This window comes from Pristis pectinata, chromosome 20 (assembly GCF_009764475.1).
Source record: "Pristis pectinata isolate sPriPec2 chromosome 20, sPriPec2.1.pri, whole genome shotgun sequence".
NCBI lineage: Eukaryota > Metazoa > Chordata > Chondrichthyes > Rhinopristiformes > Pristidae > Pristis > Pristis pectinata.
The window spans coordinates 16,210,452-16,217,822 of NC_067424.1; the positions used below are offsets into that span (position 1 = coordinate 16,210,452).

Here is a 7,371-nt window from a genome sequence, read left to right on the forward strand (position 1 = left end):
CTTTACAGGTGTGTTGGGATTTTTAGGCAGCTATGTTGAGAAGTTCACTTAATGGGACACCAAAGAGGGAGATTTAGCCTTAATGAGATACCAGAAAAGGAACTATACTCACATCTGAGGTCAATATACAGTCTGCCTTACTCTGTGTCTAGCCTACATAGCAGCTGAGTTGTTTGATGGATAGTACAGAGGGAGATTGATCTGTACTATGGAGACACAAGAGATTCTGCAGATGCTGGAATCTGAAGCAATACATACAGAATACTGGAGGAACTCAGCAGGTCAGGCAGCATCCATGGAGGAAAATAAACAGCCAACTTCTTGGGTCGAGAACACTTCATCAGGACCGGAAAGGAAGGCTGGCAGTGCAGCCTCCTCTACATCGGTGAGACCCGATGCAGATTGGGGTGACCGCTTGGTCAAGCACCTTTGCTCCATCCACCATAACAGCCAGGATCTCCCTGTAGCCAGCCACTTCAATTCCACTTCCCATTCCTATACTGACATGTCTATCCACGGCCTCCTCCACTTTGAGGCCAGATACAGGTTGGAGAAGCAACACCCCATATTCCATCTTGGTTGTCTTCAACCCCTCCCCTTTGTTTTATTCCCCCTTCCCCACTTTGTTTTCCCTCCTTCCTGTAGCCCCCTCACCCCTTCTCTTTCCCTTCCCTCATCCTCACGACCTGCCACTGGTTCCCCACCTCCTTCCCTTTATTCCATGGTCTATTCTCCTTTCCTATCAGATTCCTTCTTCTTCAACCCTTTGCCTCTTCCACCTATCACCTCCAAGCTTCTCACATCACTCCCTTTCATCACCCTACCCCCACCCACCTACCTTCTCCCTCTCACCTGGACTCACCTATCACCTACCAGCTTGTGCTCCCCCTCCCTTTTTATTCTGGCTTCTGCCTTCTTCCTTTCTAGTCCTGATAAAGGGTCTCAACCCAAAACATCAACTGTTCATTTCCCTCCAGAGATGCTGCCTGACCTGCTGAGCTCCCTACAGCATTTGTGTGTATTGATCTCTGTATATGACTGTTTGATGGGAATAGTGTAGATGGAGCTTCACTTTTGTTCTGTTTATGCTGTACCCATGGATGTTTGTTGAGCCACTGGATACGCAATTCTAAAGATGCTTCAATATTTTTCATCTAATAGAAAATAAAGTTCAAACAGCAAAAACAATTCTTAAAAAAGATGAAAATCATTCTACGTTAAATTTTCTGAATACACCCAGACAGTTTCAGACTCATGGAGACACAAGAGACTGTAGATGCTGGAATCTGGAGTAACATACAAGATGCTGGAGGAACTCAGCAGGTCAAGCAGCATCTATGGAGGGAAATTGATAGTCGATGTTTTGAGTTGAGACCCTTCATCTGGACTTAGGTCTCCAGAGAACAGCAGACTATGTGACATAGTTTCTTAAAGAAGTAAAAATCTTCAAGTAATGATTGTGTTTTGACAACTAATATCACATCATGGTTTCTAGCATTTGGAGTCTTTTTTGAGTGGACTTTTCTTCTTCCTTACAGCTATCCCCTGAAGTGGTTTGGATAGTAAATGCAAAAATCAGAAAGCAAAGATTAACATTAGCTCTGGTCTGGGTCACATAGGGTAACTGGTAGGATGGCAGAATTGGACAATCCAGCAGTGTTAAGTGCAGCCAACCAAGAGATTCAGGCCTGGGTCCATAATTACTGAAGAAATTGACAAGCTGTGACCAGAATTCAACTTCTTAGTAATCTTACTGATAGGCTACAGGGATGTTGGTCTCAGTGAGCAGATGCCCAGTGCTCTATTATCACTGACCCCCACTTCCACCCTAAAATGGTGGATGCCAAGCTGTAAATTGTTAGTTCAGCGACCTTCCTCAGATCCTGGATACCTTGGCAGCGTAAGGACTGGATATCACAAGACTGGAAGCGTTAACAGATAGATGTGGGCTGCATGTCACAGAACCAGTCCGCACAAAATACCTACAGCATTCCACATTGAGCTGGCTGGTCCCTGAGTCCCCCTGAGAGACAAAATTTGCTTTTATTTCCTTGAATCTAGGTCACTTCTGTAAAAACACAAGTCATTAAACAACAGCAAGTTACAAATGTTTAGTGAAATAAAATATTAATTTTGTCTGATTTATATAATTTAAAAAGAATCACTGGGATAGATTAAAAGAAAATCAAAGAAAATGGTAATTGGAAAAGAAAGAATATTCTATAGAGGTAATATTAAAGCAATGGTTATGTTACCAGGACTAGTAATGAGAATGTGCACGTTCAAATCCCAACACAGCATTTTGGGAATTTGAATTCAGATTTAAATATCTGAAAATAAAAAGTGCTATGGTTTGAAGTGACTGTGAAGCTCTTGGATTGTTGTAAAAACCCTAATGGTTTATTAACGGACGCTTGGAGTGGAAACATAAAGGCAGGGAAATTATCCCCAGCTGGGAATGGTGAACTAACTCGATGAGGGGCAGTAGGCTCCCTGCAGAAAAATTCTACTCTGTATGAGGCTTTGTACCTTTTGCATGGACAAAGGCATTTCCCCCACTCACTCTGTAAATATGGAACAACAGGTGCTTCAAGGTCAAAAATGGACTTTCAATAGGTGTAAGGGTCACAGTGGGTAGAGAAGAGGGTGAAGTGGAGGTGTCATTTGTGGCTATTTTAAGATTGAACAGTTAAGTTGCCTACTAGGAGAGCGGGAATCCAAATACAACTTTAATCTTGGCAGCTTGCTGGCACCAATCCTCATTGTTGTTTTCAAATCCCTCCACAGCCTCAGCCCTTCCTACCACAGCAACCTTCTCCAAGATTCCTCTAACTCTGGCCCCTTGTGCATTCCCAGTTTTCATCACTAAACTGTCAGTATCTCTGCCTCCAGCTGCTATGCTCTGAAATCTCCTCCCTAAACCTTTGTCATTATAACTCTTTCTCCTTCCTTAAGATGGTCCTACCTCTTTGAACGAGATTTTGGACATTTGTCCCAATATCTCCTCATGTAGCCATGTTCCAATTATGTCTGTTAATGCTGCTGCGATGTATCCAAGGAAGTTTTAGTACTTTAAGAGTACTAAATAAATCCAGGTTGCTTCTGTTGTTATTGGAATGCAACGCTCCACAGTCTCCCGAGCTGTTTAAATTCAAATGATATATTAACCAGTACCTGATATCCAGCAGCACTTCAGATCATCCTAACTCCAGAAAGAACAAAAAGCCCTCTTCAGAGGCTATCAGTAACTCAGTGCCAATCTTCATCATAGGCTAAACACCCTTACATCCTGGAACCAGCAACAACTGGTAACCAATAGGAAAGAGGCCCTTCAATTTCATTATAATTAAAAGCTTGAAACCAGCAAAGCTGCTTTCTCAATGAATCATAGCTGCCCTTCCACTTGCCTGTTCTGAGAAATAAGACTCCAGCAGAAAATTGATCAACAAGAAAAACAAAGAGCTTAAGATACAGCTCCAACTAATTTTATAGTTTATTAAAATAACCTCAGTAAATAGGCCAAGATTGAAGAGAGTTGGAGCAATAGAATGCTACTCTGGGCCAAGTTTTAATGCCTGTTGGATTATAATAGGAAGGAAAGGAAGGGGAGTATCTCTTTACTTTTGGCGTGTTCATTAATTATCAGCTGTGGCTCTGTTGCACCATTACTGATCTCTAACAAAAAAAATACATTGGAATTTAACTCATACATGTGGGACTCCAGCAAAAAAAAGTCCAGACTCTCAACCTGATGCAGTGCTGAGGGGTGCTGCATTATCAGAAGTGCTGTTGTTTGATATTTGACACATTAATTAGATGATCAGTGTTAGATGCTTTCATGCTCTGAAATAGTGTCACTGGCCTTATTTTATTTAAAAGAACAGAAGTTTTTTTTCCCTGTTATTTTTACATCAAGCTTTACAGAATTATGCTGTATTAAGTTGTGTAAAACCATCAGTGGATTTTCATCAGTAGCAAAGTAAACAGCAGAATTTAAACCCGGAATCCTTCCTTGTTCTTCCCCCATCTGGTTTCCATTTGGAAAAAGTGGCACATTAAATTAACTGTGAGTCAAATGAAAGGTCACTTACCATCTGGATAAATATTAATTGATCAGCTGGACATTGAAAAATGTATGCAGTTTGCTTCAGATTCCCATAACAACCATGTTTCCATTGTACACTCTACTCTGAGGAACAGTGATGAAGACAGGAAGTTCCTCAGGCAAGCACTTCCTGTAGTAGATACAAAACATGGATATGTATCAATTGATTTATTTTACAGCCAAGGTTTGCAAAATTTCCCTACTTAGAGTCTGTTGTTTATGCACTAAAAAAAGCCCAATGCATTCAAATATGTGTGTATGTACATTTGCATAGTGTGGGTCTCACTGGTGCCCTGACTGGGACTGGTGCCCTGACTGGGAATGGTGCAAGTAGATCTGAGGCTCTTACACAGTGAACATAAGCAGGTAGGTAGATCCTGATGTCAATCAGCAGGTAACACCAAAGAATATAAATCGATGATGCAGTGTGCTCAACATGGTAGGAGGATTTAGCACAGCCTCAAGAAGGAATCTTTACACCTGTGCTGCTTAAATGACTCATTGATTACTTGCTTTCATTCCATCACAGGCAAAGAGCAGTATCTGTTGCCTTTTCCTAATTACCCTTGAGAAAGCGGAGGTGAGCTGCTATCTTGTACTGCTCAGTCCTTCTAACAAAGGTGCTATTAAGTGATGAGTGAAGAGTTTTGGCTCAATAAGGTTGTAAAGGTGGTGGGTATCTTGGTAAATTGGTTTACTATTGTCACATTTACTGAGGTATAGCGAAAAAACTGTGTTTTCCATGAAGATCATTTCATCATATCAGTACATTGAGGTAGTAGAAGGGAAGAGCAATAACAGAATGCAGAATAAAGTGTTACAGTTACAGAGAAAGTGTAGTGCAGGCAGACAATAAGGTGCAAGGCCATAACGAAGTAGATTGTGAAGTCGAGAATCCATCATATCATACTAGGGAACTGTTCAATGGTCTTATAACAGCAGGATAGAAGCTGTCCTTGGGTCTGCTGTTACGTGCTTTCAGGCTTTTCTATCTTCTGCCTAATGGGAGAGGGGAGAAGAGAGAATGTTTGGGGTGGGCGGGGTCTTTGATTATGTTGGCTGCTTTACCGAGGCAACAAGAAGTGTAGACAGAGTCCATGGAGGGGAAACTGGGTTCCGTGATGTGCTGAACCGTGTTCACAACTCACTTGAAACAGAAGTTGCAGGTATTGGCATTCCCTTTCACCAGCTCTCCTTGTCCTTCTAAATTATAGAGGTCACAGCCGTGGTGAGTTGTCACAGGACACGTGGTGGATGGTGCACACTGCAGTGTGCACCATCCACAATCTCACAACAGTGGTACTGTAATTGGATATTTAAGGAAGAGGATTCCATGGTTTTTATTAGAAAGGATCCATTCTCTCAGCTGCCTTGGTTTGTGCTATTGAAACGTGTGAATGAAAACACTTTTTTAATCCAAGGGGTCTCCAAGTTCAGTTAAATAACTAGTTAGGCCTCAGTCAAATGTGGACACTGCACTTTAAAAGGCACTCAGGTACATAGATAGAAAAGGTTTAGAGGGATATGGGTCAAATGCAAACAAATGGGACTAGCTCAGATAGACTTATTGGTTGGCATGGAGAAGTTGGACTGAAAGATCTGTTTCCATGATGTTTTACTCTATGTTGAGGTGTTGCAGTGTAGATTTGCTGGAATGGTAGTTGAATCATAAAAGGCTTTCATTAAATCAGGTGAAACTATTTCAAATGGCATTATTGTCAGAAATCAAAGGACACAAAACTTAATTCAATTAGCAGATGAGCCAAAGGGATATTGTTTCGATATATTCAATTGTTATTATCTGGAATGCATTTCCTAACAAGGTGGTGAAAAGTTCAAAAGTAATTTTTAAAGAGAATTGGACAAAAACATGAAGAGGAATAATTTGCATGGTAATGAGAAAGGAATGGCAGGAGGAAAAATAACTGAGCAGCCCATTCAAAGAGGTATGTGGGTCAAAATTCTCTCCCTCTCTCTCTGCTGTACCATTCTAAGATTCCATGGAGTGAAACAAGCTTTACTGAGTTTGGCAATACTTTGTCAGATAAAAAGACAGTGAAGTTCAACTGTTATGTATTTGTGGTTTGCTACAAATTAGGGTCACAAACAATTCTTTTGGCACAGTGGCACTAATCACTTCTCCAAGCAGTCTCAGTACTTTATATTCATAACTGTATCTATACTGTTGAATATCTTTCATAGGACACTTTAAATTGAGGCCTTGTCTGTCCTCTCTCATAGACTGTTTTGGAATAGAAATGTACTATTTTTACTTCACTATCATTCTACATACCTGTCAATCAATGGAGAGCTTGAATTAGAAATTGATTTTTGGTTCCTTGAGCTAAATTCACACATATAGTAACTGCTGAATTCCATGGGATTGAATTTCAGAACATAATGCTCAGCTGCTACTAAATAAGGGTGTTTAGCACAAGTGATTGAGAACAAATTTCTACACAAAAATTCTCCTGGTAAAATTTAAGTGCTGTTACCATTAATTACCTAACATCTCAAGTTTCTGAGGGCTGAGATCTCTGTGTTTTGAGCTTAGTTTATCAATAACTGAGCACCACAAAAGACGTGGTTCTAATTTGAGCCTCGTTTCATAAAGAGGAAACTTACCTCTGCACTAATTCATGCTGAACTTCATTATTTGCCTCTAATAGTGAACAACAGACATGGAGTGGTGGCCCATTTCTTACCAATTAATGCTCAATGTACCCAGGCTTTATAAAAATATGCAATTGAAAGCACCAGAGCTAATGTGTGTCAGATTATTAGAAAGGTTACAATTGTGCCAGTTTCAGTAAATGAAAACAATTACATAACACCTTTCACTTCCCTTTCAGAACATCACAAAACACAACGTGGGCAATGAAGTACTTTTGAAGAGTAGCCTCTTCTTCATTGGAAGAAGTGCATCAGCCAATATGAGCACAGCACAATCCTACAAATATCAAAACAATGATGATCAGGTAATCTTTTCTAGCAATTTTCATTAAAGGATAAATATTGAGAATTAAACAAGTCTATTTAAGTCAAATTCCTACATTCAATGTTTATTTTACCTTTTCTCTGATTGCTTGTTTCTTTTTCCTGCATCATGGCTCCTATTAAAGGTCTGATTCCTTTCACTATAAAGATCCATTGCTTTGCTGGAAGGCAAATGCTTGGACTCACATCAGTACTGGATTCTCTAAGCCCTCCTTAAGGTACCCTGGAGATGGTAGATCTGAGGGACCTAAGTGCTGAGTCTGCCTGCA

The 7,371-nt window shown here is 40.4% G+C and overlaps 1 long non-coding RNA gene across 1 annotated transcript in view; it reads left to right on the forward strand.

The window, feature by feature from the left end:
* Positions 1-7,083, forward strand: part of LOC127580677 (uncharacterized) — a 97,011-nt gene extending 89,928 nt beyond the window's left edge. Inside the window, exon 3 of the long non-coding RNA XR_007957858.1 lies at positions 6,958-7,083. This is a non-coding gene — a long non-coding RNA (uncharacterized LOC127580677). The remainder of the gene's footprint in view (positions 1-6,957) is intronic.
* Positions 7,084-7,371: the final 288 nt, after the last annotated feature.